This window comes from Xenopus laevis, chromosome 3L (assembly GCF_017654675.1).
Source record: "Xenopus laevis strain J_2021 chromosome 3L, Xenopus_laevis_v10.1, whole genome shotgun sequence".
Taxonomy (NCBI): Eukaryota; Metazoa; Chordata; class Amphibia; order Anura; family Pipidae; genus Xenopus; species Xenopus laevis.
In genome coordinates, this window is record NC_054375.1 from 69,096,477 (window position 1) to 69,122,183 (window position 25,707).

At 41.3% G+C, this 25,707-nt stretch overlaps 1 protein-coding gene across 6 annotated transcripts in view; it reads left to right on the forward strand.

Annotated features, from left to right (window-relative positions):
- LOC108711107 (synaptotagmin-1) overlaps positions 1 to 25,707 on the forward strand; it is a 308,629-nt gene that overhangs the window by 142,170 nt on the left and 140,752 nt on the right. Inside the window, exon 1 of one of the 6 annotated variants that reach the window (XM_041586372.1) lies at positions 23,903 to 23,921. The exons of the other annotated variants lie outside the window; for them this stretch is intronic. The gene's annotated coding sequence lies outside the window, so the exon portion shown is untranslated. Of the gene's footprint in view, positions 1 to 23,902; positions 23,922 to 25,707 lie in introns of those variants that run through there. 6 annotated transcript variants of the gene reach the window in all.

A 25,707-nucleotide genomic window follows, 5' to 3' on the forward strand; every position in this document is an offset into this window, starting at 1 on the left:
TGATGTTGATGACGATGAGAGCATCTAGCGTCGGGAGCGTTAATAGTGAGTATCTGGTATATTAGTCGATGCAATAGTGGTCTGCGTCTGTAGATGATATAGATACGTTTAACTGATGTGTTTCGGTACTGCATGTGGATGTCGATTGGAGGAGGGGCCGTCTTAGCTGAATAGTGTGGGTAGCAATACAGATGGCGCTGGCGTTACATGTTAAGAGGGTCGTCATGAGTGATCAGATGAGGAGACTGCTGAGAGGTGGTTGTGCGGGTCCGTGGATCGTGGCAGTGAGGATATTGTAGGTTGAGGAATAGGCAAGTTGACGCGTTGGTTCTTAGGCAAGTGGGACCGGCGGACGAGCGAGATCTAAGCGGCTAGAATGGTTGGTTCGGGACGGCGTCGTGAGGCGGTAATGACTCACGGAGTCTAGAGGGTATGGCGATTATATGCTTAGCCAGGTGGCGTCGGGTATGTCTGTCGGTTCGTCGTGTCTCGATGTTCGGAGACTGTAGCTGGTAGTAAATCTGTGGCGTTCGCTTTAGAGTAATCTCAGTGAATTGTTTCAGTGGTCGGTATTATATTGGCCTGCTGGGAGGCCGAACTGTGTACAGTCACTGTGCTTATGTGAGCTGGGCAAGAGTGTGAGTATAGGTTCGCGCAGTAGAATTGGTGCACGTTGGCGAGAGATGTTGGTGCAGGGCGGTGCGGTGGAGGTATTTTGGTGTGCGGTATTCATGTGATAGTGTCATCATTGTCATCTTCGTGTACTCAATCTGTATCGTGTGTATAGCGCATATGGCGTGATCGCTTACGAGTAGAGATGTGGGCGTGTAGCGGCGTAATGTGCATGTGCGAGCCGAGCGGGATCTACCCCAACACTGTTTACTGGCGTGAGCTCAATCGAGGATACGACCGGTGGATGATGGTGTGTTGTTGCGAGTGCGAAGCTGTGCGCGATGGATGGTCTTATAGCTGAGGATTCATGATTAGGCGGACGAGTACGCCGCTCGAGACGGTTCAGTGAGTATGTGCATGGGATTAGTGTGGCACTATAGGAGTTGTGCTTGGTCAAGGATGTATTGCGATGTGTACGACTGATGATAGTTTAGATGAATCGGGTATTGGAGGTTGGGCGACGATTAGTAGAGTGATTAGCCGGTTATAATGCGGCATGTGAGTCCCTCGATGTCAGCTAGCTGTCTGTAGTGACTGTGGCGCACGTGGTCAGTGATCTCATATTCGTCATTAACGAGGAGATATTCGGCATGACGATCGTCTGCGCGACTGATCATCTCGCAGAGCGACCATGTGAAGCAGGTAGTGCTCAACTTTTGGGAGATCTATAGAGTCAGGGAGTATCTAGTTATGATGCTTGTTGGAAAGTGATTGCTGCGGCTTGCAGAGGTGCACACTCCGACCGGTTATGGCGGCGAGTGAGGCTATGGTGTAGTACGAGCTAGGCGTTGACTGTGTTGCGGCATTGACGCGAAGACGACACTCTGACGATAGATTGTTGACACATGATGCTGAGTGTCGCTTGTTAGCTTATTAGCATATCACGCGGCACGCGGAGCATGCTATGGTAGCGCGTATTGAATTTGGAGAGCGCGTTTAGGAAGGTACTGCTCGCTCGGGAATTACTGTTCGATGTATGCATACGTGATATACTATGTCGGTGATTTCGGACAGATGGTGTTGTGATGCCGCCATTGGAGCGCAGGAGATGATATTTATGATGATAGCGCGTGGGTGTGGTAGCATATGATGGTATAGAGGTATGGTGGATCTGCATCGTATACCCGATGGATTGAGAGGGAATGTCTCGATGGAGTAGAGGGAGGGTAAAGAAATGGAAAATAAAGGACAGTTGCAGGCGGCCTATGTCGTGATAAGGGAAGTGAGGGCAGGTAGAAGTTGAGAGTGGCAATGCTTGTTGGAGTTTCGATGTGGGAGGTTCTAGGGTGCGGCTCGTTTTGAGAGTTCGCGATGTTGGTAAGCTCTGCTGTCGCTTAGGCTGGTCACGCGCACGTGGCGGAGTTTAGAGGATCTCAGTGCAACGAGGTGCGTTAGGAGATCAGGTTGCTAGATGATGCGGCGACGTGTTGGAGTGGACAACTAGCTAGTTAGGGATGAAGTCATATCAAGGAGTGAGGGTCAGAAAAGACTTATGATAGTTGTAGGCGGCGGCGAACATCAGTTTATCAGGGTGCGGGAAAGATGTTTTTACTGCACTGACTACGTAGTGGCCGATATAGAAAACGACATCCTCCAACCGAGACGATCCGAGATGGAGAATGCAGACGATGTGTGGATACATGTCGCCGAGATTAGGGTAGTACGAGCAGAGCGAGACACTGAGTGAGTTTAACAGTTGATGTCGTAGAAGGTTGTAGGACGCGTTTGTGTAGGGGCACTGGTGATGTGGTTGGAGCGGTGGAGTGTTGGGCTGCGGTGCGAGTTTATAAGCTTCAAGGCGAAAGATCTGTGTATATAACGTGCGTTAGTGATAGGTGTGATGTCGAGAGATCTCGCTGGTGTATCTGGGTTCATATATACTGGTGAGATCGAGACGGAGGGGATGGCGGAGGAGGAATGGGCATGGATTCATCTGTTAGTTAGTGGGAATCATATTTAGGGCGCGATTTCGGCATGGGCTTGTCGTGGATGAGGAGTCGTGTGCAGTGTGAGGATGATTCTAGCCTCGGGGTCGTGTGTGGGTATATATGTAGTATGATTTCGAGAGAAGTGGATGCGGCTTATGTTGATCGGTGGTCGTAAAGGTTAGTTTGCGTGGGTGGATTGTCTGTAGGATGTCGGTAGGTTTGTCTGAATGGGATACACGCGGATGGTGTGTGCACGGATAAAATTCTTGATATGTGGTATGTATGCTGATTAGGAGAGGTCATGAGTTCGAGTGTGTGGAGTATTTGAGTCGGGTGCGTGCTAGAGGACGGCGTGTCTGCGGGGTACGTTGTGAGCTTTAGACTTGTGGCAGGCGATATCCTGTACTTGTAGGAGAGATGAATGTGAGCACGTCGAGCATGGAACTGCTGGTCGGATGTTGATGGCTAGTTGACGTAGAGGGATGTCGTGAGCGGGAGTAGGATGGGTGTCGTGATGACGTGCTTATATGTGATGAAGGGGACAGTGTTATCGAGTTGCAGGTGTCAGGGGTGTCTGTGCGTGTTAGATTTCTGAGACTTGCGAGCAGAGACGAGTGAAGACTGCGTTCAGGATTGGCTAGATGTGATAGATAGTCGGTTGTATTGTTGTTGTCGTAGTGATGCGTGTAGTATATGACATTATGTTAGCTGAGTTGGTGGGTATGGGGTCGCGTGAGATTGTTGAAGTCATGAACGCCGTGTGCAGGGAGGTCCTAGGTCGCGTGAGGGTGGAGAGGGGTCAGGGACGTGAATGAAACAGTTGCTTATCGTGCGGAGTGAAAGGGTACGGCTCTATATGAAGATGTGTTGCTGGAGATTAGTTAGTATTTGCGGGGCATGTGGTGGATAAGTAGGTGAAATTGATGTGGTGAGTGGAGCAGATTATATGTAGAGGATTATGGATAGACGTGGTAGCTGGGTAATGGGAGCTCGCAGGGCACTGCTTAGGGCTTAAGGTGAGTCCGGTGAAGGTGGGCGGTAGGTCAGGATGCGCGGCGTGATTAGTAGTTTGACTGGCGTGTACGACAGGGTTTGATGGTCTGGGAGAGAGTTGATAGTACGTGTGAGATAGTAGGATTATGATGTAGATTGGGGGATATTTTTTTATTGGGATGATATATAGTATATAGATTGGAGATAGAGATGTATTGTTCGGGTTGTTGCGTCCTGTTGTGGAGCTGATGTATCGTTATGGCGTTTTGGAAGATTTAGTGTGTCGTGATTGTATTAAGATAGTGAGATAGAGATGATTGATGAGGTGTGCTCATTAGGGATGCCGAGGGAGGTCAGAGTGTGTATGTTGCGGAGCGGATCTGATTTATGGGATGGGAAGTCGAGATTGGTCGTTAGATAGAGAGAGAGCGATAGTATATATATATAAAGTTAAGAAATAGAGAAACGGGTTTGTCTGCGGTCATAACTTGTGTGGATGGTTTTCAGATGACTGGGTAATGGGCGGTGATTTAGAGAATGAGAAGACAGTGCGTAGAGTGTTTGCGGATGGGCGGTCAGCGAGGTATGGCTACGGTCGAGAGGAAGGGTGGAGGTGGTGGTAAGTTGCGGCGACGAGAGTAGCTGGGTCTATCGTATGATGGTTCTGAAGTTGAAGATCGGGGTGGATGAGAGTGGTGTAGTATGTATTGATGATGCGTGGGAGGATGGTAGAATGTGTTGAGGCCGGGATGTTTTTGGTTTAAAGGATAGGCATGTGTTAGTCGCGTGTGTTTTTTGATCTTTTGTGGTTGTATATTATTGATAAGGATATATAATATATATATATATAATTGTTGGTAGCAGTCGGGTTCAGAGAGATGAGTTGTGATGTCGTTGTTGATATGATATTACGTTGTTGAGGGGGGAAATCGTCACGATTTATGTGATGAAAATCACTTTGCTTGGATTTCCTGGCTCAGAGCTTTGATCTGTTTACATCATAGAGAGAGGTGAGTGGTAGCGTAGATCAGAAAGTTGTAGAGTATTCAGCATATAAATATTGAAATCCGTGATTATTCTTGATGACTCTAAGGAACTGTAAGTACAGAACCCCTCGGGACATGTGCTTAGGATGGTGGGAATTAGCATATATCAAATTGTTTCTATAGGTGGGTTTTTTTATACAGTGTGGTGCCTAATACCTCATTATTTCTATAAATTGTTAGATCCAAATAATGGATACTCTGTTGTTCAGATGTCATTGTCAATCTGATCGGGGAGTCAAGTCTGTTTAAGGCCTCACAGAAAGTCAAGAGTTCATCAGTGGTGCCTGAGCAGAGTAACAAGAGGTCATCAATATAAAAAATAACGATGCTACCACCCAAAGGTAGCAACTTATCAGTCTCATACTGCTCCATGAACAAGTTGGCAAAGGAGGGGGCAACATTCGAACTCATGGCGGTCCCTGACACTTGCAAGAAAAAAAAAAGAGTCTTGAAACATGAAATAGTTGTGCGATAATACTGTCAGGATCAGCCCGGGACTTGAACTCTGGTGGTGCTGTTCTGCTCATTGTAGCACTTACCTCATGAGCCACTGGGGGCTCTCGGGACTGGTCCTGAACTATTGAGTGTATTGTTTTCTGTTATCTGCCATTCACAGTCCGTTTTCCACCCACCTCGTTTACCCTCATGTGTTTCCCATTTCCTAATCACCTTCCCTTTATAAACCCCGCCCTGAGCTTTGCTCAGTGCTGAGTCATTGATTGTATCCTGTTTGTTCCTGACCTGCTAATCTGAATCTGAATCTGAATCTGAATCTGAATCTGAATCTGAATCTGAATCTGAATCTGAATCTGAATCTGAATCTGAACCTGAACCTGAACCTGAATCTGAAATCTTGAAAACCTTGTATGTCTTGTTCCTGAAAACCTTGTTACCTTGTTTCCTGAGTGAGTACCTTTGTTCCTGTTGTTCCCCCATTTTTCCCTCACCAGTGTGGATTCCTCGATCAGCCATTTTGCTTGTTCCTGTCTTTTGTGTTTCGGTGTTCCGACTGCAATAAACCTACTATAATTTCATCACCATCATGTCTTTGCCTACAATTACCTATGGCTACACCCCTGGGCGTCCACCATATCCACTCCCCTTGGAGTGGCTATCCTCGGTCACAACGGTTCCTCGTTGTGAACGTTACAGAATGACTCAGCCTAACTACAGGAAGCCTTTGGGAAAGCCCTCCATTGCCTTCTGACTCTGTTGTTAAACTGCAACTCCCTTGGGATGGAGAGGATAAGGCAGAAGACGCCATTCCATTTCACTGATGATGTCTGGCAGGATTTTGTCTCCGATGATGACTGGGAGGATTCAGCCTTCGATGAGGACTGGGAGGATCTAGACTCGGATGAAGATGAACTACAAACTGCTATCTGGCCTGTGTCAGATCGGCCACTTCCAGTGTTTTGGGCCCTTGTCTCCTTTCACAACCTTCTGCTCCTGTGGCAGCTGCCAAACCCAGGTCACCCTCTTTTTCTCTCAGACCTGAACCCCAGTTTATTAGTTTTTCTACAGTTTCCCCAGCACCCTCTCCAGTCTCCAGCTCGTGTGCCGGCTCTTCAGTCACCTGCCTCCTGTGCCGGCTCTTCAGTCACCTGCTCCGGTGCCGGCTCTTCAGTCACCTGCTCCTGTGCCGGCTCTCCAGCCTCCAGCTTGGTGCCGGCTCTCCAGCCTCCAGCTTTGGTGCCGGCTCTCCAGTCTCCAGCTTTGGTGCCGGCTCTCCAGCCTCCAGCTTTGGTGCCGGCTCTCCAGCCTCCAGCTTTGGTGCCGGCTCTCCAGTCTCCAGCTTTGGTGCCGGCTCTCCCAGTCTCCAGCTTTGGTGCCGGCTCTCCAGTCTCCAGCTTTGGTGCCGGCTCTCCAGTCTCCAGCTTTGGTGCCGGCTTCCCAGCCAGCCTCTCTCCTGTGCCGGCTTCCCAGCCAGTCCTCTCTCCTGTGCCGGCTTCCCAGCCAGTCCTTGCTCCTGTGCCGGCTTCCCAGCCAGTCCTTGCTCCTGTGCCGGCTTCCCAGCCAGTCCTTGCTCCTGTGCCGGCTTCCCAGCCAGTCCTTGCTCCTGTGCCGGCTTCCCAGCCAGTCCTTGCTCCTGTGGCCGGCTTCCCAGCCAGTCCTTGCTCCTGTGCCGGGCTTCCCCAGCCAGTCCTTGCTCCTGTGCCGGCTTCCCAGCCAGTCCTTGCTCCTGTGCCGGCTTCCCAGCCAGTCCTTGCTCCTGTGCCGGGCTTCCCAGCCAGTCCTTGCTCCTGTGCCGGCTCCCCGAAAGCTGCCTGTGCCGGCTCCCCGAAAGCTGCCTGTGCCCGTTTACCATGCCAAGGCAGCCGGTTCCAGCCTCCGTGCCTGCAGCCGCAGCCGGTTCCAGCCTCCGTGCCTGCAGCCCAGCCGGGTTCCAGCCTCCGTGCCTGCAGCCCAGCCGGTTCCAGCCTCCGTGCCTGCAGCCCAGCCGGTTCCAGTCTCCGTGCCTGCAGCCCAGACGGTTCCCAGTCTCCGTGCCTGCAGCCCAGACGTTCCAGTCTCCGTGCCTGCAGCCCAGACGGTTTCAGTCTCCGTGCCTGCAGCCCAGACGGTTCCAGTCTCCGTGCTTGCAGCCCAGACGGTTCCAGACTCCGTGCCAGCAGCCCAGCCAGACTCCGTTTCCCGTGCCAGCTCGCAGACGACTGCTTCTTCCCCGAGCCAGTGTCTGTACTGTTTGCCCCCGGGCCTGGGCGCTGTTGCCCCCGGGCCTGGGACCTGTTTGCCCTGGCCCCGGCCTGAGGACCCTCTGTCTGCCGCTGGCCTCGTCCCGGGGCCATGAGAAGGGGACTGTTTGCCCTGCCTCCGGGGCTGAGGACCTGTAGTTGGCCCTGGAGCCGGATCCGGGCCTGAGAGACCTGATTTGCCCATGGCCTCCACGGCCTGAGGAGCCTGTGTTCCCTGGCCATCACGGGCCTGAGGACCTGGTTTTGCCCTGGCTCGGCGCCTGAGGACCTTTGTTAGTTGCCCTTGGCCTCAGCCGGAGCCTGAGGACCTGTTATGCCTGCTGGCCAATTCGCGGCGCCTGAGGACATGTTTTGCCCCGTGGCCAGTCTGGCACGAGAGCCTGAGGACCTAGTTTGAGCCCTGGCCTGCCGGGGCCTGAGGACGTCTGGTATTGCCCCTTGGCCCTCCGTTGGGCCTGGAGGACCTGTTTGACCCTGGCCGGTCCGGCGCCTTGAGGACCTGTCCTCCGCTGGATAGGTGCCCAGCTCGTTCCCTAGCACTGGACCTGGTAGGGCGGTTAATCCTGTCTCTATCAGGTCTATTTGCTGTAGGTGTTGGTATTGCTGTCCTGGCTTGCCTCTTCCTATTCTAACGGGTGCCTGTGCTCCTGGTCCGCCACCTGTGATGGGTGCCTGTGCTCTTGGTCCGCCACCTGTGATGGGTGCCTGTGCTCTTGGTCCGCCACCTGTGATGGGTGCCTGTGCTCCTGGTCCGCCACCTGTGATGGGTGCCTGTGCTCCTGGTCCGCCACCTGTGGATGGGTGCCTGTGCTCCTGGTCCGCCACCTGTGATGGGTGCCTGTGCTCCTGGTCCGCCACCTGTGATGGGTGCCTGTGCTCCTGGTCCGCCCACCTGTGATGGGTGCCTGTGCTCCTGGTCCGCCACCTGTGATGGGTGCCTGTGCTCTTGGTCCGCCACCTGTGATGGGTGCCTGTGCTCTTGGTCCGCCACCTGTGATGGGTGCCTGTGTTCCTGGTCCGCCACCTGTGATGGGTGCCTGTGCTCCTGGTCCGCCACCTGTGATGGGTGCCTGTGCTCCTGGTCCGCCACCTGTGATGGGTGCCTGTATTGATCTTGTCTGTCTTCATGTCCTGGTTTCCGACTCTGGCTGTGATATCTTTGCTCCTAATTCTGCCAATGTTCCTGTTCTGGCTCCTGACCCCAGCAATTTCTTTGTTTTGTTTTTCAATTCTCAAGAAGATCCTGTTCTCGTTTCTGGCGAGGCTTCGGCCCATTTCCCCAGGGTTTGGACTAAAAAGGATGGGGGACCATTTGATCCTGGGATCGCCCGGAGGTCGATCCTCAAGGGGGGGGTAATGTCAGGATCAGCCCGGGACTTGAACTCTGGTGGTGCTGTTCTGCTCATTGTAGCACTTACCTCATGAGCCACTGGGGGCTCTCGGGACTGGTCCTGAACTATTGAGTGTATTGTTTTCTGTTATCTGCCATTCACAGTCCGTTTTCCACCCACCTCGTTTACCCTCATGTGTTTCCCATTTCCTAATCACCTTCCCTTTATAAACCCCGCCCTGAGCTTTGCTCAGTGCTGAGTCATTGATTGTATCCTGTTTGTTCCTGACCTGCTAATCTGAATCTGAACCTGAATCTGAATCTGAACCTGAACCTGAAATCTTGAAAACCTTGTATGTCTTGTTCCTGAAAACCTTGTTACCTTGTTTCCTGAGTGAGTACCTTTGTTCCCGTGTTCCCCATTTTTCCCTCACCATGTGGATTCCTCGATCAGCCATTTTGCTTGTTCCTGTCTTATGTGTTTCGGTGTTCCGACTGCAATAAACCTACTATAATTTCATCACCATCATGTCTTTGCCTACAATTACCTATGGCTACACCCCTGGGCGTCCACCATATCCAATCCCCTTGGAGTGGCTATCCTCGGTCACAACGGTTCCTCGTTGTGAACGTTACAAATACCATGTCCAGCAATGACATCAAAAATTCAACTGTTGGTGTACCCTGGTGGTATTTCTGGATTGCCATTTTGCATGCAGCTATACATTCAGTGTGGGGGATAACTGTGTATAAAGTAGAAACATCCATAGTAACTTATACACAGTACTCTGGTACCCTCACCTCCTTAAGCAAAGACAGTAGATGTTTAGTATCCTTTATATAAGACTCCATCCATTGGACCAAGGGAGGTAGAAAATTATCTAAGTATAGTATAGTATAAGTACTGGCATCGGCCAGTTGTACTAGAATCTCCTTCACTTAATAATCTTTATCTAGCAAAACTATGGCCCCTCCCTTGCCAGCTTGTCTAATTATGATGTCTTTATTGGCCCTCAATGTAGAAATTCTGGTTTCCCCCATTGTAAGCGTATGTTTAGATAAATTTACTATATATATATATATATATATATATATATATATATATATATATATATATATATATATATATATATATATATATATATATATATATATATATATATATATATATATATATACACAGTATATATATATGTAGATAAATGCCGGCAATCACGATTAAACATTCACTGTTGCCCGAGTTCAGTCTACGTAGAATAATAATAAAGAGTTGATAGAAGGTAGTATATATATATTAATAGAACTGGAAGCCAGGTAATATGCAGTGATCTTTCTAATATATGTTTAAATATAATAATTGTACAACAATCTATTAATTTATATATATCGAGGTTATGTCAAAAGTCAATTGGCTTTCCAGTATTAGCAAATACAATAGGCTATAGGAAAAATCTATTAGTGGTACTCACTTGTAGTCATTAAAGTCCCTAAATTCATATGGATGTCTAAGTGAATCTCCGACATCATATCTTAATTCATCACAGGTATAGGTACTATAACTGGCATAAATTAATGAGCAGTAGCACTATATATGTAAATCAAAATCTGCTAAATGGAGACACTGCACAATTTCTCTATGTCAAGGTATTCATAGAATAAAATATGTTAGAAACTTTCCAGTAACGTGTAGATCCTAATAAATTTTTCTATTTCCCCATCCTAATGTTATGGCATTTAAATCTCAATGCAAATGGACTTAGCTATTCTAAGCCATTTTCTTTTCAAATGTAATGGATAAATTGCTATCGGAATTGCGCCTCATTCATGATGAATGCAGCGTTCTGTGTATTTAATTTAACCAAATTACAGGTGGGAAGCAAGTTCTCTTGTTGAAAGAAAGGGCATATTTAATTTCACCCTGTGAACACTGCTAGTTTCAAGTGTTGTTCTAAGTTAGGTTCACTAGTTCAGAAAAAAATGTAATAATAAAATCCCCTTACATGAGACCTTAAGAGTAATAACAGAATGAGAAATGTATGTGCTCTGTATTGGTCTTGCTGAATTCAAAGAAATCCATTACGTTATTTACAGAGATAAAATGCTTTATGTGCTATAATGTATAATTATATCTGTCTTCATTACACAAAAATATAAATATTTTAAACATCAGCTGGAAAAATATTGTAATAGAGACAAAATTATAGGCCACCTTTACTTCTGAATAAATACCACCATTGTAAACACTGAATGTGGGCAAAAAAGGCCGGTCATCGATCTCCAGATTGCTCTGTGCTTCAGGGAAAGGAATAATGTGAATGGGCGAATTTGCCCCGTTTCGCTGAAAAATTTGCGAAATGGCGCTGGCGTCTCGTTTTTAATGCCGGCGTCCGTTTTTGGACGCTGGTGAATTTTCACTGCAGTTTCGCTAATTTATACGCCGTGGCGAATCGCCAAATAAATTCGCCCATCACTAATCCTCACTGCTTGTTTTATGAGATACAGCTTGCAGTAGCATCATGCAAATGAAAGGATAGCAGGTAGATATTTGGGTATGAGTTTGGTGCCAAAGGCCAGTTACAGAGAAAAAACTTCCAGGACTCAAATTCATCAGCCAATGTGAATCTCTTTAAATACATTTAAGTTTGAGGTGTTAGTAGCATATTTTGGCCAAAATATTTAAGCTCTCATGCCATGTCAAGAATCCTCATTTAACATGAGTGCTCTTTTTGTACAACCATGTTTCCAGGGAAAGTTCACTTAGAAATGACAAATTGGGTTTCTTGGTTTTTCCGCACCTTCTAACCACCCATCACCACTGTTTAGAAGTCCTTTAATCTTAGACGTGCAGACAGCTCTTAAAAATTAACATGAATATGTACCAGAAAGAAAGGAACTGCAAAGAAGAGCTAACAAGGTCGCACAGCCTTGTTAATAAATATAATTATATTGTGTATGTAACTTGGAAACCATGAAAGGAATAATTAATGACTTAAATTTTTTTTTGATGAGTGCAAATAAATTCATTCAAAATAAATTCATTGTGTCCACACTTTGATGTGTTGTCATTATTATATCTTGTGATTAACAATTAAGAGTTAATAAAGTGCAATAGTGTAAGGGGTGCCAATTACGTAAGCAACAGTTCGCATTCCACTAGTCTGTAGAAGAAGGAATCACTCAATAAAACATAACATTTAATAATTCATTTAAAATCAAAAGAGGGAATTAATGAAATATAAACACTTAAAAATATGATGTGTCTTGATCTGGTTTCACAGTTGTAAGGATTGCAGTATATCTGAGTAATGAAAATACTGGTCCCACCTAGATCATTACATCAGCCTATATGCCCTCTAATAGTAGTATGAGTTGGGGTGGGGAGCAGGAGGGTGTCTATAGTAAAAGAAATTAGGTAGCTCCCATTGTGGGAAAAACAACGGACAAACCAACACCTTGTATGCTGGACCTTGAAGTATCGCACAAGTGTTAATTCCAAAATGGTGTGCAAGGAGAGTAAACTGACACTTTGTCCTCTCAGAGGCACCTAAGTAGGTATGACCTATTCCCTATGTCTTGTGTTAAAGCAACTTAGAAATGACTCTATGCAAACTTCTAATATGATATCTATGTGCTACAAAATTCTTTATCAGACTATAAAATTTGAGGATGTTTTATTTTCCACTGGTAATTCAGCCAGATTTACAGTTTATTGACTGCTGTAATATGCCTAATAACTGAAACAGTGTACTTTGTGCTTGAATAATTCACAGCCCACGTGACAGACTAAGCAGCTATATATTTTCAGTGCCTGGGGAGTATCAGGGCAAAGTTCTAGAACCCTGTGTTTCCCAGGGAGGGGCTTAAAAAATAACTCATGACCGAATGCTATAATTGTTCACATTTGTGGTGATAATTAGCATGGTTTGCATTTGCAAAAAGTCATCGATGTACCATAACACTTCAACAGCCATTTAACAATTTAATTTAAATATTTAATAAATATACATATTTATTGATGCTTTTTATGAGGGTAAAATAAATATATATATATAAAGAGGAACGATGTTTTACAATTTTTTTTAGTAAATAGTCTACTGTTGTAGCAAATAAACTCACAATGGTCATTTGAAATGTTATTGAAATGTTGTTCTAAATGTGTCAATTCTAAAGAGTATTGAAAGCATGGAATTTTAGTTTCAGAGATAAGGGACTTGAATGGAAATGGTGTTTGGATAATAAGGCAGCTTTGACTTGGGGGGGATCATGAGCCTATATTTTGGTGAGCACAGAACCAGTAGCTAAATACTCTGGGGATTCAGTTTGAGATAAAATTAGAGGTAAATGAGAGAAAGTTTGACTAAGATAAATATTGATAAACTCTTGATAAATATTGATAAATACTTGCCTCCCTCTAGCTTTAGTGCCTAGATGGAGGCAAGTGGTTAATGGTATAAGCCTTGTAATTGAATTGTAGATATTTGAGAGTGAGAGTAAATAAGAATTTGACTGAAACAAAAACAGGTTGTGAACCTTAATTAGCCCTGAAGCAGTTTATAGAGCCCTAAAATAGAGAAGGAAGAGAAGAAAGTAGAGTCTACTGACTGAATGGCAGTGATTATATTATATATATTTTACAGTTGTTGAAAGAATAGCATTTAGAAAATGGGAGCAAATCAGCTGTAAAAATGTTGTAAATCAGCTTACATTTAGCAGATTGCTAAAATCAGAATGTTATGAATTTGCTGACCACAGTTTTACACAACATTGTATTGTGGAGATATTTTTTTAAAAAGATAACACTCCAAAAAGTGGGGAAGGTATCAACTTCAGAACTGAAATACTGTATGTTTGGTGAACATTTCAGCATTTATCATTATACATTTATGGATAGGTTGAGTATCTGGAAATCTAGTATCCAGTAACCTGTAAGTTCGGGATGTTTATTGCCAATACAGTCCATTTAAAACACATTATTAATTTATTTCATTGTAGTAATACAACAGTGCATTGTACTTGATCAAAACGAAGCCACATAAACCCACACTGATGATATTTTAGTAGACTTGAGGTATGGAGATCCAAATTAGGGAAAAAAACATTTTCCAAAAAAATCCAGGTCCCACGCATTCTAGATAATAAAACCTATACTTGTAATACAGTTCTAGATAATTCTAGGAAAGTACATTTTGAATGTGGATCAGCCTACATTTTTCTATAGTCCTTATCTCTAGCCATCTGCGTTGTATATTTTGTCAAATTGCAGTTCAGATGAACAGATGAATAGAAATATCAATACCAATAATATGATTACATCATTATTTTAAAGGTATAAGTTTTTCACATGACAGTTTTTCGCCTTTTCAAATATTTTCTAAAAGTATCTAGACCTAGTTCTATTAAAAAGTGACAATATTTATCAGTTAGGAGATTGTGTTAATTGTGATTGTCCTTTCCTGATTTCTGTTTTTGAATTATAGTGTATGTGCATGGCTACTATGGGAAAGCTCTGTCACGTCCAATTCTTCAGAACTAAAAGCTTAGCCTTACGTTAAAGTGGACCTGTCACCCAGACATAAAAGCTGTATAATAAATGTCCTTTTCAAATTAAACATGAAACCCAAATTATTTTTTTATTTAATCATTCATAACTGTTGTAAACTCATTTAAAAATCTCAGCTGTCAATCAAATATTGCCTGCCCCTCCTCTATAACTTAGGCATAGAGGCGGGGCAGGCAATTACTTTCACTTTCCATTCAGAACTTCCTAGATGAAACAAAGTCTCACCCTGGTAGTCTAGTGGGGGGACGGCAGGGACGCCTGCCGCCCCCTCGGCGGGGACGCCCGCTGCGCCGCTCCTCTTCTTGCGCCGGCTCCTTCTTAGTGCGCGCGCGCAATTCCAGGTTTAAAGGTAACGACGTCAGCGCGCAATGGCGCCAAATTTAAAAGTATTAAAGGGGCATTCCCACTGTTTGTCATTGCCCGTGATAGGATTGTATTCCTGGTGCTCCTGAGCCTTGTGCTATTTGTATGCTTTCTTCTGAACCTGTTTGATTCCTGTTGTCACCCCTGCCTGGCTATTTGACTATTCTGACTTCTGGATCTTGACCTTTGCCTGCTTATGACTACTCTTCTGTTTAACCCCTTGATTGATCACCCGGTTTCGACCCTTTGCCTGTTTGACGATCCTTGCTATCTGCCTGCCTCGACCCAGCCTGCCTGACTACGATTCTGCCTGATCCTTTGTACCGTGACCTTCGAGCCAAAAAGACTTTGCTAACAGCCGTGCCCCTTTGCCAGCCAGAACATCTCGCCTTGCACCCCTCGTTAAGTCCAGGTGGCACCCAAGTAAGCTGAGGGCTCCTCCCGAAGCCCAACGGTGGTCACACTACTGGTGAAGCCGAGCCGAGACCAGGGTACTTGGCACTTGTTCTGGTATCGGGTGCCGGTCGTGACACTAGATGTAACTGCCCTCCTCACATTTCCCCCATTCTCTTCACCATTTAATTGTGTAACCAGTGCATGGGGATGGACATTAGGTCCCCTGTTCTGGTGCACAAACAAAATGTTGAGATGATGCAAGACTTGTTTTAATAACAGTGTCCACAAAATGGCTCCTGCCTGCTTGCTATAATTATTAATTCCTAGACAGAAGGAATCAAGATTAAAATATTTCTTACAGTGTAATTAAAGTTCATTTTGCTTGACTAACATGCTAAAATAGGATTTGGAATTTATTTTTGGGTGACGGGTCCCCTTTAAGTTTCAAAGCTTTTGTTAAACCCAGCACACCATTACAAATTTTTCATTGCAAAAGAAGGCTGTTCCCACTCAATTAGTTCAAACAGTATATTCATGAAACATTTATTCATGTATTTTGGACATAGTTCTTCACTAGGAGGGAAAAGATGTTCCCTGCCTTTTAAGCTTATCCTTACTGACAGAAAAACAAAGTTTTGTTTCTAACCTTTGAAGCACCCTCCTAAAAATAAGTTGGTTATTATGTATCAAGTGTGACATTTAATGAATTTCAAATGATGCCTAATTATAATACTATGTACGTTCTTTTTATGGAAACATTTGACAAGCAAGCGATAAAACCTCAGCCTCTGTCCTTTAGGCAAATAAAAAGCAGGATCATTTAGTCAGTCTCTTTTAACCTCTAATGAATAAGCACACTAGATTTATTCCACATCTCACTACTGCTATCAAAAAATCAGTGTGCCCTCTGGAAATGCGATGACATGGATATGAAAATTTTAAATGAATGGTAACTTCTTCATCAATGGTATCAACTGGGGTTAGAAAATGGAATAAATTACAGAGCATTTTTGGAAGTAGTCATCAATAAACAGGTCTTTGTTTGCACATAGCATGATAAGAATTTACGTGATAAAAACTGTGACATTCCTTCTCTTGACCTATTGATCACCACAAACTGCAGCACCTTGTGTCAAAGATTGAATCTTAGTGAGTCAAATTGATTCACAGCTGACTTACAGTGCTGTGAAGTGCTAAAAAAAACACATGCACGTTCATATTCTGAATTATTCTAGTACATTCACAGCTTACTATTTGTGATGATTCTTCCTGTCTCTTTGGAATGCAACGGCCAGAGGTTGCAGACTCAAATTTAACTTAAAGGGATTCTGTCATGATTTTTATGATGTCATTTTTATTTCTAAATTAAACTGTTTACACTGCAGATTATTTACTCTACTATATAAAATTTTATTACTGAACCAAGTGTATTTTTTTAGTTGTAACATTGCTGTGTAGGCAGCCATCTCAGTTAATTTTGCCTGATCCTGTACTTTCAGAAGGAGCACAGTCTATTGTTTCTCCAACTCAATGTGGGTCTTAAATTTCTACTACTAAGTGCTATTCTCATATCTACCAGCGAAATAAAGTTATATTTGTAAAGTTACAATTTGGAAAATCTAAGCAAGCATTTTGTCAAAGTGAGTGACAAGTGTATACTTTGTGGTGATGTCACCAGATTGCACGTCATCTTACATCTTGTTTCCCCTTGGTATAGCATTACACTTCAGTATCATTAATATTTATACTATAATCAGCCAATGGTTCTGAGCTTTTACAGGCATAGTTTTGAACAGGCTTCTAACAGTGACTATTTCATTTAGTACATAACACCATATTTGTTGACACTGAGGTTTCACCTTGACTAATATGATGCTTGTCAGCAATGCTTCTCCTTGTAGCAGTCAACAGGATGCTCATGCTTTTGTATTTCTTTTGTAAACTACCATACAATTGTAGCTATTTGGATTTTATATTTGTTTCATTCTAATCATAATTGGTACTCCTCAATGTCACACTTTATGTTTAACCTGATTTTACAGTTTTTAAAATTTACAAAACAGTTGTAGCAGAAAGAAGCCCTTTCACTGCTGTATTGATAAGAATAACCTTGGATGCAGTGATTGCTTTGATGTTTGTAATGCACGGGTATCTTTGATTGTAGCATTCCCAGTTTAGTTATCATTATCCATCAGAGAGAAAAAAGATAAGCGCTGCATAAAGTTGACTTCTAGCCAGAGTCATTAAGGCTGAAAATAAAGAAAACAGTTCTTCAGCAGTAACGACTATAATAATTATATGTGCTTTGCTGCCATTGTTTTATCATTGTGATCAGATCTTCAAAGTCTCTTGCTCCTAAGTGTGTCAGTCTGTGCTGGTACTGATATAGTCTACTCTAGCTAACAATACACAGACTTAAATATGATCTCAGATAAGAAGAGAACACCTGCAGATGAAGATAAATAGAAAATGAAAGCTCTAATTCACATGAAGGTAAGAGCTTTTGATGTATGGTTAACAAAGCAAACTCATAAAATAAATAATATTTGATGCCCAACAAATTTGTACTTATGGAAACATAAAAACATAAGTCGTTTGGATATTTTATTAGTAATAGTGAATATATTAATATCTGCAAAAAGCCCCCAAGTGCCTAAGAATCCTCGTAAAGCAACATAGAGTAAGCAAGTCACATGATGCCCAGTTAAACACATATCCTATCAGTTTTTATTACAGCAACAAACAAACTATGTTCAATAGTCAAAAGAATATACAGTATTAGGGACTTCTTATGTTGTTTTAATAAAAATGTGTATATATAATGTGTAAAATGTATCCCTAGTGGAACAAACCCATTGATGTGAGCATGTGTATTAAGGAGTGCTTTCTATGGTTCTTGAAAATAAATAAATAAATAAATAAATATATATATATATATATATATATATATATATATATATATATATATATATATATATATATATAAATATAAATATATATATAAATAAAATATAGACTTTCAGCTTTAATTCAATGGGTTGAACAAAGAGATTGCATAAACATGTGAAGAACTAAAGCTTTTTTAACACAATCACTTCATTTCAATAGCTCAAAAACAACATGCGGTCAAAGGAGCTCTCCATGCAGATGAAACAAGCCATCCTTAAGCTGCAAAATCAGAGAAAAAAAAAAATATCAGAGAAATTGCTACAATATTAGGAGGGGCAAAATCTACAGTTTGGTACATCCTGAGAAAGAAAGCACTGGTGAACTCAGCAACTCAACTCCTGGACGTGCACAGAAGACAACAGTGGTGGATGATCGCAGAATCATTTCCATGGTGAAGAGAAACCCCTTCACAACAGCCAAACAAGTGAACAACACTCTCCAGGAGCAGGGGCGATCCTGGCCCATCCGCCGCCTGAGGCAGCAGCAGTTGCTCCTGCCCCCCCTCCCCTGGAAATTCCTTAAAGTACCAGGAGCAGCATTTTTTGCTGCCCCTGGTGCCTAGTGGGGCGCTGCCGTCTGAGGCGACAGTCTCAACTTGCCTCATTGGCGAAGCACCCCTGTCCAGGAGGTAGGTGTATCGATATCCAATAAAGAGAAGACTGCATGTAAATACAGAGGTTGCACTGCAAGGTGCAAGCCATAGAAGAATAGAAAGGCTAGATTGGACTTTGCTAAAAAAAACATCTTAAAAGCCACCACAGTTCTGGAAAAACATTCTATGGACAGATGAAACCAAGATCAACCTCTACCAGAATGATGGCAAGAAAAATGTATGGAGAAGGTGTACAGATCATGATCCAAAGCATACCACATCTCTATAAAACATGGTGGAGGCAGTGTGATGGCTTGGGTGTGCATGGCTGCCAGTGGCACTGGGACACTAATGTTTATCCATGATGTGACACAGGACAGAAGCAGCCGAATGAATTCTGAGGTGTTCAGAGATACCGTCTGCTCAAATGCAGCTAAATGCAGTCAAACTGATTGGGAGGTGTTTCATAATACAGATGGATAATGCAAAACATACAGCCAAAGCAACCCAGGAGTTTATTAAAGCAAAGAAGTGGAATATTCTTAAATGGCCAAGTCAGTCACCTGATCTGAACCCAATTGAGCATGCATTTCACTTATTGAAGACTAAACTTCGAACAGAAAGGCCCACAAACAAACAGCAACTGAAAGCCGCTGCAGTAAAGGCCTGGCAGAGAATTAAAAAAGAGGAAACCCAGAATCTGGTGATGTCCATGAGTTCAAGACTTCAGGCTGTCATTGCCAGCAAAGGGGTTTCAACCAAGTATTAGAAATGAACATTTTATTTTCAGTTTTTTAATTTGTCCAATTACTTGTGAACCCCTGAAATTAAGTGATTGTGTTAAAAAAAGTTTTTAGTTTGTCACATTTTTATTCAATCTTTTTGTTCAACCCACTGAATTAAAGCTGAAGATCTGCAGTTCAACTGCATCTGAGTTGTTTCATTTAAAATTAATTGTGGTAATGTACAGAATTAGAAAAAAGTTGTCTCTTGCTGCACAGGGTTTCTAGGAAAAGGTCCTTGTTTAAGATGTGATTTAGTTTGGCTCAAGTCATTTTATAACACTCTGCATAGAGTAAAGCCATGTTTCCTGTGAACAGGAATAAATGAACGCAGAGGTGCAAAAATGCTATTTTTGTTGTAAAACAAATATACTGACTGTTTATCTCCTAGAAGGCTTTTTATTTGTTACTATCTTAACCAGATATGTAGCAAAGGGAGATAAGTGATTGTTGTAGGAGGCATGAATTAAGTGTATTGTTTCCTACAGGAACATACATTACTTGTCCCTTATAAAACAATTCAACCTGTGTCTAGCAAAATAGAAAAAGAGGCAACTAATCTCCTCATGTGACATAAACTTATGGCCTTTGCACGCAAGGGTTTTTGACTGCTTCAGTTCTTTCATGAAAAGACTGCTTCAATCAAAATGTCCTTCTTACCTTGAAGTCATTTCCTTTCATGAATGAAAAATGTGCTTCCCCTCGTAAGCAAGCATTCCTGCCAGCCTCTGGAGAGCATGTTCCATACATCTGATTGTGAAACTAGTGCAGAAGGACTGTCCGAGTTTTCTCTGATAGCATTGCAATGGTGAATATAGCTTTTGTGCTATAGGCCTTTGATAGAATGTTGGTTCTTATTAACATTTGTGTTTGTTTGCATTATGTATCATAACAAATCTCACTGATTTAAGAACCACAATTCTAATTTTTTTACATTTGTCTTGAGCAATACCTTGGGTTTAGGCTTTCTCTTTTCCCACAAGCATTAGGGGCAGATTTATCAAGGGATGAAGTGAATTCGAGGGAATTTGGATACTTCGACCATCGAATAGGATACTACGACTTCGAATTTACTTCCAATTCGAATATTCGATAATCAAAATACTGTCTCTTTAAAATAACTTCGACTTCAATTGTTCGCCAAATTAAACCTGCCGAAGTGCTATGTTATGTGGGGACCTTCTAATGCATTTTTCTACGTTTTTTGCAGTCGAAGTAAAATCGTTCGATCGATCGCTGAAATCATTCGATCAAAACGATTTTACTTCAACCTCAAAACTGTCAAATTCGGTAAAAAAAAACGTTGACTTCGATATTCGAAGTCGAAGTATAGCCATTCGATGGTCGAATTTAGAAGTATATTTCATTTCGAAATTCAACCTTTGATAAATCTGCCCCTAAGTGTATTTAGCAATGCTTTTTATTCAAAAGTAAAAAAAGAGAATAAGGAGGGGGTTGTTGGAGCAATGAGATATGCTTTCCATTCAAGGAGAAATTAAAACACTGATTTAACAACAGATACTCTAATAAAAAATATATTTAATACAACAAAAAATGTGGAACAAAAGAATAGTCTTTTATTCTTGCTCTGAAAGCAGATGACTTATAAAGATTAACTTTATGAAAGCATACACAAATCAAAAGTAAATCAGTTACCGGTATGTTGGTTCTATATTTCTATCCAATTCTTTATTAACCCTTTGGAGCAAATTTCTAAAAATGTATGTAATGCACAAATCATTCTCACTTGAATGCTACTTTACACAGTGTAGAATCACACATATTTCAAAGCTGTGTGAAAATAACATTGAGTGTTGCAGATTGTTGTACTTTTAATGCCAGAAATTCTGTTTTGCCTGAATTTATCTAATTTGCTTTAATAGGTTATGCCAGCCTAAGGTACTGTAAAATAATATCATAAGTTTTAGAGTAAAAAAATAGGCAGCTTTCTATATAGAACTTGGTAAAGATGACCACAGAGCTTTGCTAATAGGCCATGTATTTTACCAAAAAAAACACCTTTTTTACATAAAATATTTTATTCACCTTTAGAAATATGGACCTTTCAGTTACAGAGGGTCATGTGTAATGTTTTATGTGTGAAATAGATAGAGTGGCACATATGCATCATTGGTTCTCTACATTTGTATACACAGATCATTTATGAAAAAGCAATACACATACTGATGAAGTCATTTAAAAACAAACCTCCATACGAATTTTAGTACATGTATCCTGTCCAGTTGATCCTGACTAATATCACTGCAAATATGAATATTGGTTGTTCAATCAATTGGACAGGCTTGACAAATCCATCTACTGATTCACCATGTCAGCCAGAGCATAACAAGGAAGTGAATATGAACTGTATCTCCTCTTAGTTTCCTGCTGTTCCAGTCGTTCTGGCTGTCAGCCTGAATGAACAGAATATTAGAAAGGTGCTCATACCTTGTACGGTCTTGCGTATGTTATCCATACATTTGGTCAACTACATTTGGTCAACTACATGTATGACCATCTTTAGCGTGTCTGTGTACTGTACTACTATGTTCAAAGACTGGCCTTATTTTCCATTGAGTTATGAAAATAATGAAAAATAATTTTCCGTGTATTTTTTTCCTAACTTGTGAAAACAATACAGAAACAGCAAGGCACAAAAAGTTGAAAAATAGACACAACATGTTTTCTGCTTGAATGTGCCATATGGTATTAGAGAATTAGAGGTATTAGAGAATCAAATTAAAGGTATAAATACCTACATACTGTATGAGGAACAGCTGTAGAACCAAGAAGTAAATCTCATTTGTTTTCACAATAATGTGAAGCAAATATAATTTTGCTGTAAAATAATATGGAAATTGAGCAGCATCAAGATTCAGTCTCATTTTGCAGCGGCCTCAAAAAAATATACCTAATTCCCATGGTAATTTAAATGTAATCTCTAGACTTCTGGGCAACACCATATGGAGGGCCACATTTGAAATGTCTTACAAAAGGCCTTTTTAATGTGCTCACAAAATATAATATTATATATATCAAGCAAGGACAGCACTCCGCTTCAACACTAGCCTTGGGTGCACAGTAAATATTCCAAAATTATACTAGCAACACTGAGATTTCTTCTGTACATGCACTTTTTAAAACATCTATTTTGATTTTCCACAAGAAATCTCAGTGTTGCCTGCATCTGAGTACTAGCCCATGGCTTAAGAATTCCTGTTATAGAGACTGATCTCTGACACAACATGTTATCTCATCATCATCATAGTTTACGGTTTATTTTAACAGTAAGGTTTGGAACTTGAAATAAGTTTGTCATGTATTGTTGTATTTGTTTTATGTCCTCTGGATTTATTTGGTGTTTAATTGTTGAAGGACTGTATTGGCTTATAATTCAGTGAGTTAAACTGCAGTGTCAACAGCCAAGATCTCTGTCCCTACAAAAGGGACTCCTGGGAATTCATAATGGCTTGTATGCAGTAAACCTGGACTTGTTAATTTATCTGTGATTATGTGTCTGTTTTTATTGAGTTTTTTAGGTTATAGAGGTAAATATTTAGTTCAGTATAAGTCTCCTTTGCCCTTGTTAAAATATTTTGACTGCTTTTATCTATACATTTTGCATTATTCTGTGAACAATAAGTGGTTTGTGCACATATGTACACATGAAAGGGTTCCTGTCTGTCCTTTCTGTTGACAGTTCATTTTCAGAAGTGTTCCCTGTAGGAGCAGCATTGTCTAAGGAGAAAAATGGGAAAAGGTTTTATACGCTTGCAGTAATTTTTCCTTGGTCAATTGGATGTGTGTTGTCACAATTTAAAGCCATCTTGTAGTTGGGCGAAACAATATCACAGATCAAGATTCTTTTTTTTTTTTTACCCACTAGAGATTTGTACAATTTAAGTGCACAGGACATATATTCTATAAAAATCCTGGGAATTCTGTGGTTCCAGATTTGCAAATAGAAATTGTAACAATAACTAATAAAAAAGGCTCCAGAAATTATATTTGTATGACAATGTTAGCACTGTCTGCTAAGTTGCATTTGTAAGCTTTAAAATAAAACAAAAGCATTTTGCTAAAAAAAAGTATAATCTCCTCCCCAAGGCATAAAACTCAGTGAATTTGCCAAACTAATGAGCTCTAATATGTTCTTGATTACAGTTACTTCTTTTTTTAGAGAGTAATGATATAGAAGCAGGAAAACATAATATATAGCTGCAGTATTCACTAGATTAAACATCTCATTGGATCTCATTGACTCCTTTCTACCTCCAGTGAGCTCTGATGTACATCTGGACCCAGTTTAGCTTGCAGCAGCTTGAGATATAGAATTAGCATATTGTTTCTCTGGGAATGTCCTTGAATGTGCTTGAGTAGCTGTCTTCTATTAGACGTGAGCTGCATTTGCAAAGAGAGAGGAAGTGTGTGTGTGTTTCAGGCACTGTGAATAAATCCTGTGTGGATGTACCTTCTTTTAAGGCTCAGAAAAGCTCAACAGAAATGTCAGAAGCATTGTTCAGTGATTAATGAACATCAAGTACTGGACTGGGGTTTGCACTGTGGGATCAGGAGCTTGGCTTCATACTTACACGGAGTTCTATTTGGCAGCAGGTGAGGACTTAATCTTCAGCCTCAAGAGCATATACAGTGTATATATATATATATATATATATATATATATATATATATATATATATATATATATATATATATATATATACATATATATGCATGCTCTGATAAGCTATTGGATTTTATATTGAGCAATTTTTGTGTTTGATTACATGTAAGATTACTTTCATTCAGCATTTTTCACTTCTCTACTGTGAAAATGTCTGTGCTTGTCAGTAATGTACTGGCCTTAGTGTATCTGTTTATGGTAATCAAGTCAGCCATAGGAGGCTGGGGAACAGACAGCATGCTAATAAAGTAATACATTTGCCCTTTGAAAAATGAGTATATCAAAATATAACAGTGCACAAATCTTCAAACCATAAATTGAATGTGTGGAAAAAGATTAACATTTTTGTAAAAAATTATATTTACAATTTAAACCACATCTACAGTATCTATATATTTATCTATCTATCAATCTATCTAGCTATATTTGAAATCTGAACTCATGGGTCTTACTTGATTAATTTAATACAAAACCAACTTTTCAGCTGTTACACCAACCATGGGACAGCCAAAACATTGAGTTTGCATTAAATTCATCTTTAGACTAAGTTAAGACCTGTGAGTACTGATGTCCTTCAATATATATATATATAAATATACACACACACACACATACTGGAAAAAGGCAAGCCCACACAGGTCTTAAAGGAATAGTTCAGTGTGAAAATAAAAACTGTGTAAATAAATAGGCTGTGCAAAATAAAAAATGTTTCTAATATAGTTAGTTAGCCAAATATGTAATATATAAAGGCTGGAGTGAACAGATGTCTAATAAAACAGCCAGAATCCAACTTCCTGCTTTTCAGCTCTATAACTCTGAGTTAGTCAGCGACTTGAAGGGGGGCCACATGGTACATTTCTGTTCAGTGAGTTTGTAATTGATCCTCAGCATTCAGCTCAGATTCAAAAGCAACAGAAATGACCCATGTGGCCCCCCCTCAAGTCTCTGATTGGTTACTGCCTGGTAGCCAGGGTAACCAGTCAGTGTAAACCAAGAGAGCTAAAAAGCAGGAAGTAGTGTATAGACTGACTGGTTATACATCAAATCACTCCAGCCTTTATACATTACATTTTTGGCTAACTAACTATATCAGAACCCTTTTTCATTTTGCACAGCCTATCTATTTACCCAGTTTTTATTTTTACACTGTACAATTCCTTTAAGATTTAAGTCTTATAATTTATTGAAAATAATTTCTCAAAGTCATTTGTTGAAGGCTATAGGATTAGCCGAAACGTCAGTTAATTATTATAAATTTCACCATTTTTTAAGACCTGTGAGTGCTCGCCTTTTTCCATGATATCTAACCCATTTGCTGATAGCACCCAGGCACCAAACACTCTCCATACGAGTAGTGCCGGCCCAACCCGGACGCTATATATATATATATATATATATATATATATATATATATATAAGAGGGAGCGAGATTGAGAGAAAGAAAGAGGTGTATAAAAAAATGAATTAAAGTGAGGAATAATCACCAAACAGAACAATCTTAAAGTGAGTTCAAAGTTAGGAATAATTAACACTCTCTTGTAAACAAAAATCTATTGGATTTAAAATGGTGTTATCTGCTCAAAATTACTAGTATCATTTTGCTAGTGGTTTGTGCTTTCTGTTCTTATAATTCAAAACTCATTCACTCATTCTTTTAGATCCAAAAAAATGATCCAGCAAATCATGTAGCAAGTCTCTTGAAGGTTTCTTCTCAGA